The following is a 9560-nucleotide window of genomic DNA, read 5'->3' on the forward strand; positions in this document are numbered from 1 at the left end:
CGTCTAGGAGCTCCGTCACACAGGTCGACTCCCAAGTCCGAGCCGAGCACTGACATTATTGTGCCTTCGTACCATGATGGTCTTACGTCGGCGTTACTTGTGGCGGTTGGGTAGGTGGTCGTCGTATGGGGATATCGGTAGATCGTTCCGCATCTTTCGGTGTGTTGACATGGCATGAGTGGCTGCGTGTACTCGTATCTTGTTTTAAGGCATGATAGGGTGAGCATTGCGCGTGACGTCCATGACGTAGGTATAGGCTGCCTTGGTAAGATGGTCCACCGTTTAATAAATTCATTGCTTCTGAGGGCGACAAACAATAGTATATTAGTCATAGTATTATGTAAAGAGATACAAAAGGAGGTATGATTGGATTTAACAATCAAAATCCCCCAAAATGGGGGTGGCGAGCTAGGAGTGTATCTAAGTTGTCGTCACTAAGTAAATATTTACATACAGTTATCACGTCTTGTCTCTGTGGAATACTGTCTGTCACAATGGGGCATTGGAGACAGTAATGTTCAAGAGTGTTGGCGTTAGGGCGGTTACACAGCCTGCATGATGAGTAATGTGGCACATCTTCCGCCTGGGAGATTTGCCACACAGGTCGATATCCGAGTCTGAGGCGAGCACTGAAAACATTGTGTCTCCGTACCATGGGTCCGCGTCGGCGATACTTGTGGCGGCTGGGTAGGAAGTGGTCGTGGTGTTGAATGGAGACACTGGTGGCTCGTTCCGCATCCCTTCGGCGTGTTGTTATGGTGTGAGTGGCTGCGTGTATTCTGTTTTTGAGGCAAGAGAGAGAGAGAGAGAGAGAGAGAGAGAGAGAGAGAGAGAGAGAGAGAGAGAGAGAGAGAGAGAGAGAGAGAGAGAGAGAGAGAGAGAGACACACACACACACACACACACACACACACACACACACACACACACACACACTATAGAAATGAGTATGTTAATGTGAGAAGAGAGGAGAAAAGGAACCATGAGAAGGATATTATAGACAAATGCAAAGAGCAACCCAAACTATTCTATCGGTATGTGAATGGTAAACTTAAAAACAAACAGGAATTGGTGAAACTATGCCAAGGAAACATAGAATACACAGAAGATTTAGAGATGGCCGAAGTCATGAACAACCACTTTAAATCTGTTTTCACCAGAGAGAAAATACCAAATTGTGACATAGATAAAAACAAGAAATCTCCCCTCATGAATGAGTTTACAGCATCACTAAAGGAAATATCAGAACATTTATCAAGGCTGGATGTCAGAAAATCACATGGCCCGGACGGTATTGCAAATTGGATTCTAAAGGAGTGCAAAGAAGAACTAACAGATAAAATACACATCTTAATAAACAGCTCACTCAAAGAAGGAAAGATACCCGAGGACTGGAAAAACGCTAACATTGTACCAATACACAAAGGAGGAAACAAAGAAGAACCCACCAACTATAGGCCAGTATCACTAACAAGCACCATAGCCAAAATTTGTGAGAAAATAATCAAGAATAGATGGGTAAAACATCTGGAAGACAATGACATATTAAACCCAAGACAATTCGGATTCAGACAAGGAAGATCATGCTCCACAAACTTAATATGCTTTTACTCAAGACTAATAGACATAGTGCAAGAAAGAAATGGATGGGCTGATTGTGCATTCCTAGACTTGCAAAAAGCATTTGACAAAGTACCACACAGAAAACTACTAAAAAAAACTGGAACACATAGGAGGAATACAGGGAAACCTACTAAAAAGGATGGAGGACTTTCTGACTGGTAGAAAGATGAGAGTAGTGCTCAGAGAAAAATATTCAGATTGGAAAGAGGTGATCAGTGGAGTACCGCAAGGATCTGTGCTGGCACCAATAATGTTTGCTATCTATATGAATGACATGGATGAGGACGTGAACTGCTACATGAGCTTCTTTGCCGATGACGCCAAACTGCTAAGGAAAATAGAAACTGATGAGGACTGTGAAGCACTGCAAGAAGACCTAAATAGGGTATGGAACTGGAGTCAGAAATGGGAAGTGGACTTTAATACTAAGAAGTGTAGCATAATGGAGTTTGGAAAAAGCAAAAACAGAATATCAGGAAAATATACAATTGGAACCAAAGAAGTAAAGAAAGTAGGATCCGAAAAAGATTTGGGAGTAATTATCACGAACGACTTGTCCTATGATATACAGATTAACAAAATTGTCGGGGAGACTTACAACTTGCTAAGATCAATAAAAGTGGCGTTTACATACTTGGACGAAGACATGATGAAAAAAATATTGGTTACATTGATAAGGCCTAGATTAGAGTATGCAGCGACATTGTGGTCCCCCAGTACCAAAAAGAATATAAAGAAAATAGAAAGAATCCAAAGAGCAGCTACAAAAATGGCACCTGCACTTGCAAACCTATCATACGAGGAGAGATTGGCTAAACTGGAGTTACCGACACTGGAGCAAAGGAGAGAGAGAGGTGACCTATTGACCATCTACAGAATCATGAAAGGCACAGAGGTACTCGATAGTGAGAACTTACTTAACTGGGACAAAAGAAACACAAGAGGACATGGAAAGAAAATAAAAAAACATAGCTATAGAAGAGAACTGAAGAAAAACAGTTTTCCTCATAGAGTTTTAGACACTTGGAACAAACTGGACAATGGAATAGTATGCGCAAAAACCATTCATGAGTTTAAAAACAAACTAGACACTGCAAGATACAAAGGCGGGACATCACGAGCATAGCTCCCCTTCCCGCAAAATACAACTAGGTAAATACACACACACACAAAGGATTACAAAGGATTACAAAGGCGGAGCATGCCGACAGGAGACCTTTTGATCCATATCTAGGTCGGATGCGAAAAAAAAATCATATTAATAATAAAATAATAAATAAAAACTATGATAATGTAAATAACAAATAAAATACATAAATAAATGCATAGGTATAGTTAAATAATAAACAAACAGGTAAATAGTAAATAATAATAAATTGACATATAACTAATAATAAATAAAAATCAGACAGACAAATGATAACAAAACAAAAACAAATAATACAAGATAAATTATAATCATTACAGCATCTTACTTAGGTATTTATCTAAATGATTCTTAAAGCTTCGAACTGAACTACATTGCACTACATGTGCAGGAAGTTTATTCCATTCATTAACTACACGGTTGGCAAAGTTGTTTCTACCTACTTCCAAATTGAATCTATTTCCGGAGAGTTTAAGACCATTGTTTCTTGTCTGATTCTCATTCAATGTAAAAATTTTGTCACTTTTGATGTTGTCAATTCCCTTTAGAATTTTAAAGACCTGTATCAAGTCACCTCCGAGTCTACGCTTTTTTAGGGAAAACAGATTCATATGTTTTAGTCGATTTTCGTATGATTTATTTTTGATATTTGGAATCAGTTTTGTGGCTCGCCGTTGTACTCTTTCCAATCTGTCAATGTCTTTAATGAGATTCGGTGACCATACGGAAACAGCATATTCCAAATGTGGACGAACTAACGATTTATATAGCTTGTTAATGAGTGATGGACTTTTGAAATCAAAAGATCGCACAATCAGTCCTAGAATCTTATTTGCTTTCTCAGAGGCTGAAATACACTGCATGGATGATTTGAGGTCGTTACTGATAATTACGCCGAGATCTTTTTCACTATCCACTTTTGTTAACGAATTTCCAAATAACTTGTAATCGTACTTACTGTTATTTTTACCTATGTGCATTACCTTGCATTTACTTGTGTTAAATTTCATTTGCCACTTTTCAGACCATTGCTGTAATTTATCTAAATCTTCTTGAATATCTAATTGGTTTGAGTGATCATTTGCCACTCCGCACAGTTTTGTATCATCAGCAAATTTGGAAACAGTAGATTTTAGTCCATGGTCTATATCATTTATATATACTATGAATAGAAGTGGCCCAAGAACGGAACCCTGAGGAACTCCACTTGCAACACTTTTCCATCCAGAAGTTGTTCCATTTAAAACAACTCTCTGTTTTCGATCATTCAACCAATTACTAGTCCAACCTAATAGGCTACCACTTATTCCGTGTAAAGCTAATTTAGTAAGTAGTCTTTCGTGTGGGACGGTATCAAAAGCTTTTGCAAAGTCTAGATATACTAAATCTATATTGTTTCTTTTGTCATAATTCGAGATAACTGTGTTGTAGAATTCGAGTAAGTTAGTCACGCAAGAACGTTTCCGTCTGAAACCATGCTGGCTATCATTTATCAAACGGTTACTTTCTAAATGATGTTCGATAGCATCTCTGATGATAGTTTCCATTATTTTTCCTACGATTGAAGTCAAACTTATAGGTCTATAGTTATTTGGTTTCTTTTTGTCACCTTTTTTGAATATGGGAGTAACGTTAGCTAGCTTCCATTCTCTTGGGACATCTCCGGATATGATGGATTTCTTGAAAATAATTTCTAATGGAACAACAATCTCATTTTTCATTTCCTTTAAGATTCTTGGATGCCAACCGTCAGGCCCTGGTGTTTTATTAACTTTGAGTTTGTCTATACACCTTTTAATTTTTTCTTTTGTTATATTTACCGTAACGAGTAAGTTTACCCTAGACTTTTCACAGGTTTCAGTTTGGAATTCACCTTGAGGTGTTTCGTTTACGAATACCGAGCTAAAATAATTGTTTAAGATATTACACATTCCTTCATTTGAATATTCAAGTTGACCGTCAGCAGATAATAGTGGACCAATGTGATTCCTAACAACCTTTTTATCTCTAATGTAACTATAGAATTCTTTGGGATTCTCTTTGGATTTCTCAGCGATGTTCATTTCGTATTGTCGTTTTCTTTTTCTTATTGTCTTTTTTAAATTTCTCTGTATTGATACATAACTTTCATAGTCATTAGATGCACCCGAGCACTTATATTTCTTATAAGCCTGTCTCTTTTTAGCAATACTTTTTTCAGTTTCTTTGTCGAGCCACTTTGGGCGAGCCTGATTTGGGGGACGTCTGTCCTTAAAAGGAATGTAAGTTTGAATCATCTTAGTGAGCGTATTTTGAAATATTTCCCACATCTGATCTACAGGTCTTTCGTTTAATTTTGCCTCCCAATCTGTAAGCTGAAGCTCCTGACGTAGTTCTATGAACTGAGCTTTACTGAAATCGGGTATTTTAGAAACACAAGTATCTATTCTAAAATTGTTTAGAAGTTTGAATCTAACTAGGTTGTGATCGCTATTTGCAACAGATTCACCGACTTCTACATCAGTTACCATGCTTTCGCGGCTAGTGATCAAAAGATCGAGTAAGTTTCCATATCTTGTGGGCTCTTTTACATGCTGAATTAAGTAATTGTCACCAAGAAAATCAAACAAGCGACTACCTATATGGCCATGTTCAAGGGTCATCCAATCAATGTCAGTAAAATTGAAATCACCCATTATCAATAAATCCCGGTTGCAGAAACTAGACAGTTCTTGAAATAACAGTTTGTCGTCTGCTAATGATAATGTCTTTGGCCTATATATTACACCTATATTCATTTTTTGTCCATTTGTTTGGGTTAACTCAACCCACAAACTATCATATGCATCCTGTTTCACTTTCTCTAAAACACAAGCATGAACATTGTTTTTAACGTACAATAGAACACCCCCACCTTTCTTGTGGTTTCTATCCTGATGAAAGTGTTTAAATCCCGCAATATTAAATTCAGCTTCGAACTCTGTACCGTTTAACCATGTCTCAGTTATTCCTATCATATCGAGATTTTCGCTTTTGACATACGCCTGTATTTCTTGAAATTTGTTTCTAATACTACGAGCATTAAAGTACATGGTTTTAAGAAACTCGTGATTATTTCTTTTTGACACATTTTGAATTTCAATATCATATCTTACATTACCATTTTGTTTTTCATTTATACCTTGCTCTATATTATTATTTGGTCCTTCATTGACGTTCAATGCCTCATTAACATTTCTCCTATAAAAATTAACATTTCCCCCATCACGGACATCTGGTCGATCACGGTCGTCCGATCTCTTTTGTACATTTTGTCCCCCTACGTCACCGTGATTCACGCCGGCCTCCCGTCGTTCAGTGACATTATGTCCGGCATCCCTTTCTAAAATTATATTTTGTCCTCCAGTGACATTATATCCTACCGTGATATTTTTTCCTCCATTATAATTACATCCCATCGTGATCTTTTGTCTTCCACTGTCATTACATCCTATCATGATATTTTGGCCTTCATTGACATTCTGTCCGGTATCCCTTCCTAAAATTATATTTTGTCCTTCACTGACATTATATCCTACCGTGATATTTTCTCCTACATTATCATTACATCCTATCGTGATATTTAGTTCTCCACTATCATTACACACACACACACACACACACACACACACACACACACACACACACACACACGGGAAGGGATGAGGTTCCGATTACTAATCAGCGCGAGATACGACTATGGTATATCTCGTAAACAAAAAATAAAATAAAATAGAATAAAATAAAATAAGATAAAATAAAATAAATTAAAATAAAATAAGATAAAATAAAATAAAATAAAATGAAATAAAATGAAATTAAAATAAATAAGTAAATAAATAAATAAATGAATAAATAAATAACAAATAAATTAATAAATAAATAAAATCACCTGAAAGTTTATCCCTGGCTAATTGCCAAAGGCTTCCACCTTGCTTTCTCAGCCTCACAGGAACTAGGTCCCACAGACCAAAACAGACATTTCATTTCACTTTATCTTATATGCTACATTATTTAGCACAATATCTTTATATATCTTTATTTATCTATTCGTTTATCTATCCATTTATTTATTTTCACTTGCAACCAACTGGAACCAAGCCATCACGCTGGGATGGTACATACAGTAGAAGTAGAATTTTCTTTGAAACTTTGACAAATCTGGCAGCAAGACACAGCACACCCACTGCTGCCATGCTATGAATGTGCTGTGTCTTGCTGCATTGCTTCTCACCCAGGGGAGTGGGCGAGATGCAGGGATGACCCGTCATCCAGGAGGGAGGGAGGGAGGGAGGGAGGGAGGGGTGGTGGATGGGAGTAGAGTATGTGGGGATAAAATGTGTGGGAGTGGACTTATGCCTTTGATTTTGGCTACCTCCCATGTAAGGTAGAAAAAGCCCTTGGCATGTATGTATCTTTGTAATTCGATTTTTTCTTCTGTTTTTACGAAATGGTACATCCAAGATATCTGGAGATCCTTTGTCTGATCGGCATGAAAGGGTAATAACTCACGTGAAGAGAGAAAACCAGAGGAAGGCAGTCCGATTATCCGACTGTTTTGTTCCAATGAGAATTTTTTTTTTTTTTCAAAAACCTAGATAATTATCCAAAATATTTAAATTTGTCTTAAATGTGAAGCTTTCACTGATAACTGTGGGAAATAAAACAAATTATATATATTTCTTAACACGTTAATAAGCTTGATATAGTACTGAATACTACATATAGATTATCTAAACTCTATTTTGCTACCGTGACGTCACCACAATTGATTAGAATTGTCACCCACTCACCAGAATCAATTATCTTAATGAGTTTGTCACCATATTAAGTGGTTGAGCAGTCTGTTTCTTATTTTGCTGAGAATCTCTGTAAACAATCGACTCACTAAGACGCATTTATATTGATCCACTAGGACGCATATACATTCTAGTTACCGTTAGGTGAATCTATTAAGTAAAAGAAAGTACGGTACATATACAATGAACTTTATATAAAAAACAATAAATACTTTATTGATTCACTAGAACGCATATACATTCTAGTTACCGTCAGGTGATTTTATTCAATGAAAGTACGGTACATACACAATGAGCTTTATATAAAAAATAATAATTACTTTATTGATTCACTAGAACACACATACATTCTAGTTACCGTCAGGTGATTTTATTCAGTTAATGAAAGTACGGTACATATACAAACTTTATATAAAAAATGATAAATACTTTATTAATTCACTAGGACGCATATACATTCTAGTTACCGTTAGGTGATTTTATTAGATAAATGAAAGTACGGTACATATACAATGAACTTTATAAATAAATAAGTGAATACTTTATCAATTCAATCCGACTTCACAGTATTATCAATCCTTATCTGGGTTTAGATTTTGTAGTCCGAGTTCAAATCCAACGACGGTAGGCTTAGACTAGCACTTGATTGGTTGCCTTAACAACCCCGTTCCCAGCTAAGCGTCTCCCGGGGTGTGGTCTTCCCTCCCACGTTCACCTTTACGTTCAACGCACGTTCAGTTCATGTTCCTAATCAATACGTTCAGTTGACGTTCCTTTTGTTCTCCAGCCGTTCAACTTCCTACTCATTCTTCTTTCCGTTCATGTTCAGTCTACGTTCAGTTCACGTTCTTCAGCCATACGTTCACCCGACGTTCCTCTTTGGTTCCCTCCACTGCCCCTCATCTTATCCCGTTTTCCTTTACGTTCACGCTCAGAGCTCACGTTCCTTTCACGTTCCTCACTCGCACGTTCGGCTGACGTTCTCACTGGCTCTCTGATGCAATCATAAATCTTCCTCGGTGCCCGAGCTCCATTCCTGATGCTGTGTTGTTCTAAACTCAGGAATATGGTGGCTGCCTTCTTCCAGGCAACGGAATTAATGATTTTAGGATTGTTTCTCATTACTAAGTGACGTTTACACTCTTCCAAGCCCATTCATTCTTCTTGCAGAGAGAGAGAAAGAGAGAGAGAGAGAGAGAGAGAGAGAGAGAGAGAGAGAGAGAGAGAGAGAGAGAGAGAGAGAGAGAGAGCGAGAGCGAGAGAGAGAGAGAGAGAGAGAGAGAGAGAGAGAGAGAGAGAGAGAGAGAGAGAGAGAGAGAGAGAGAGAGAGAGAGAGAGAGAGAGAGAGGGAGAGAGATAGAGGCAGAGAGATAGATAGATAGATAGAGAAAGAAAGACAGACAGAGAGAGAGAGATGGAGAGAGAGAGAGAGAGAGAGAGAGAGAGAGAGAGAGAGAGAGAGAGAGAGAGAGAGAGAGAGAGAGAGAGAGAGAGAGAGAGAGAGAGAGAGAGGGAGAGGCAGAGAGATAGAGATAGATAGATAGAGATAGATAGATGGATAGATAGATAGATAGATGGATAGATAGATAGAGAGCTAGAGAGAGATATCTGAATAGATATACATATAGATAGAGATGAATGTGTGTGTGTGTGTGTGTGTGTGTGTGTGTGTGTGTGTGTGTGTGTGTGTGTGTGTGTGTGTGTGTGTGTGTGTGTGTGTGTGAGAGAGAGAGAGAGAGAGAGAGAGAGAGAGAGAACACCTAAGCAATATCGCCTATTCATTCTATGTACTGTATACCAATCAGACTTTATAGTGGACATCTGTCTACATCTATTCAGGCTTTGTGATTAAATTAATGCATTAATGTGAATTACATCGCTTCAGTAAGCTTGACTAAGGCTCTTTACTCACAGGATTAGATCGTTATAACTAATAACTACAGATCATATAAACTACAATACGGAAATACCTGT

This window comes from Oratosquilla oratoria, chromosome 20 (assembly GCF_046742065.1).
Source record: "Oratosquilla oratoria isolate Oo_2021 chromosome 20, ASM4674206v1, whole genome shotgun sequence".
In the NCBI taxonomy this organism is placed as follows: domain Eukaryota; kingdom Metazoa; phylum Arthropoda; class Malacostraca; order Stomatopoda; family Squillidae; genus Oratosquilla; species Oratosquilla oratoria.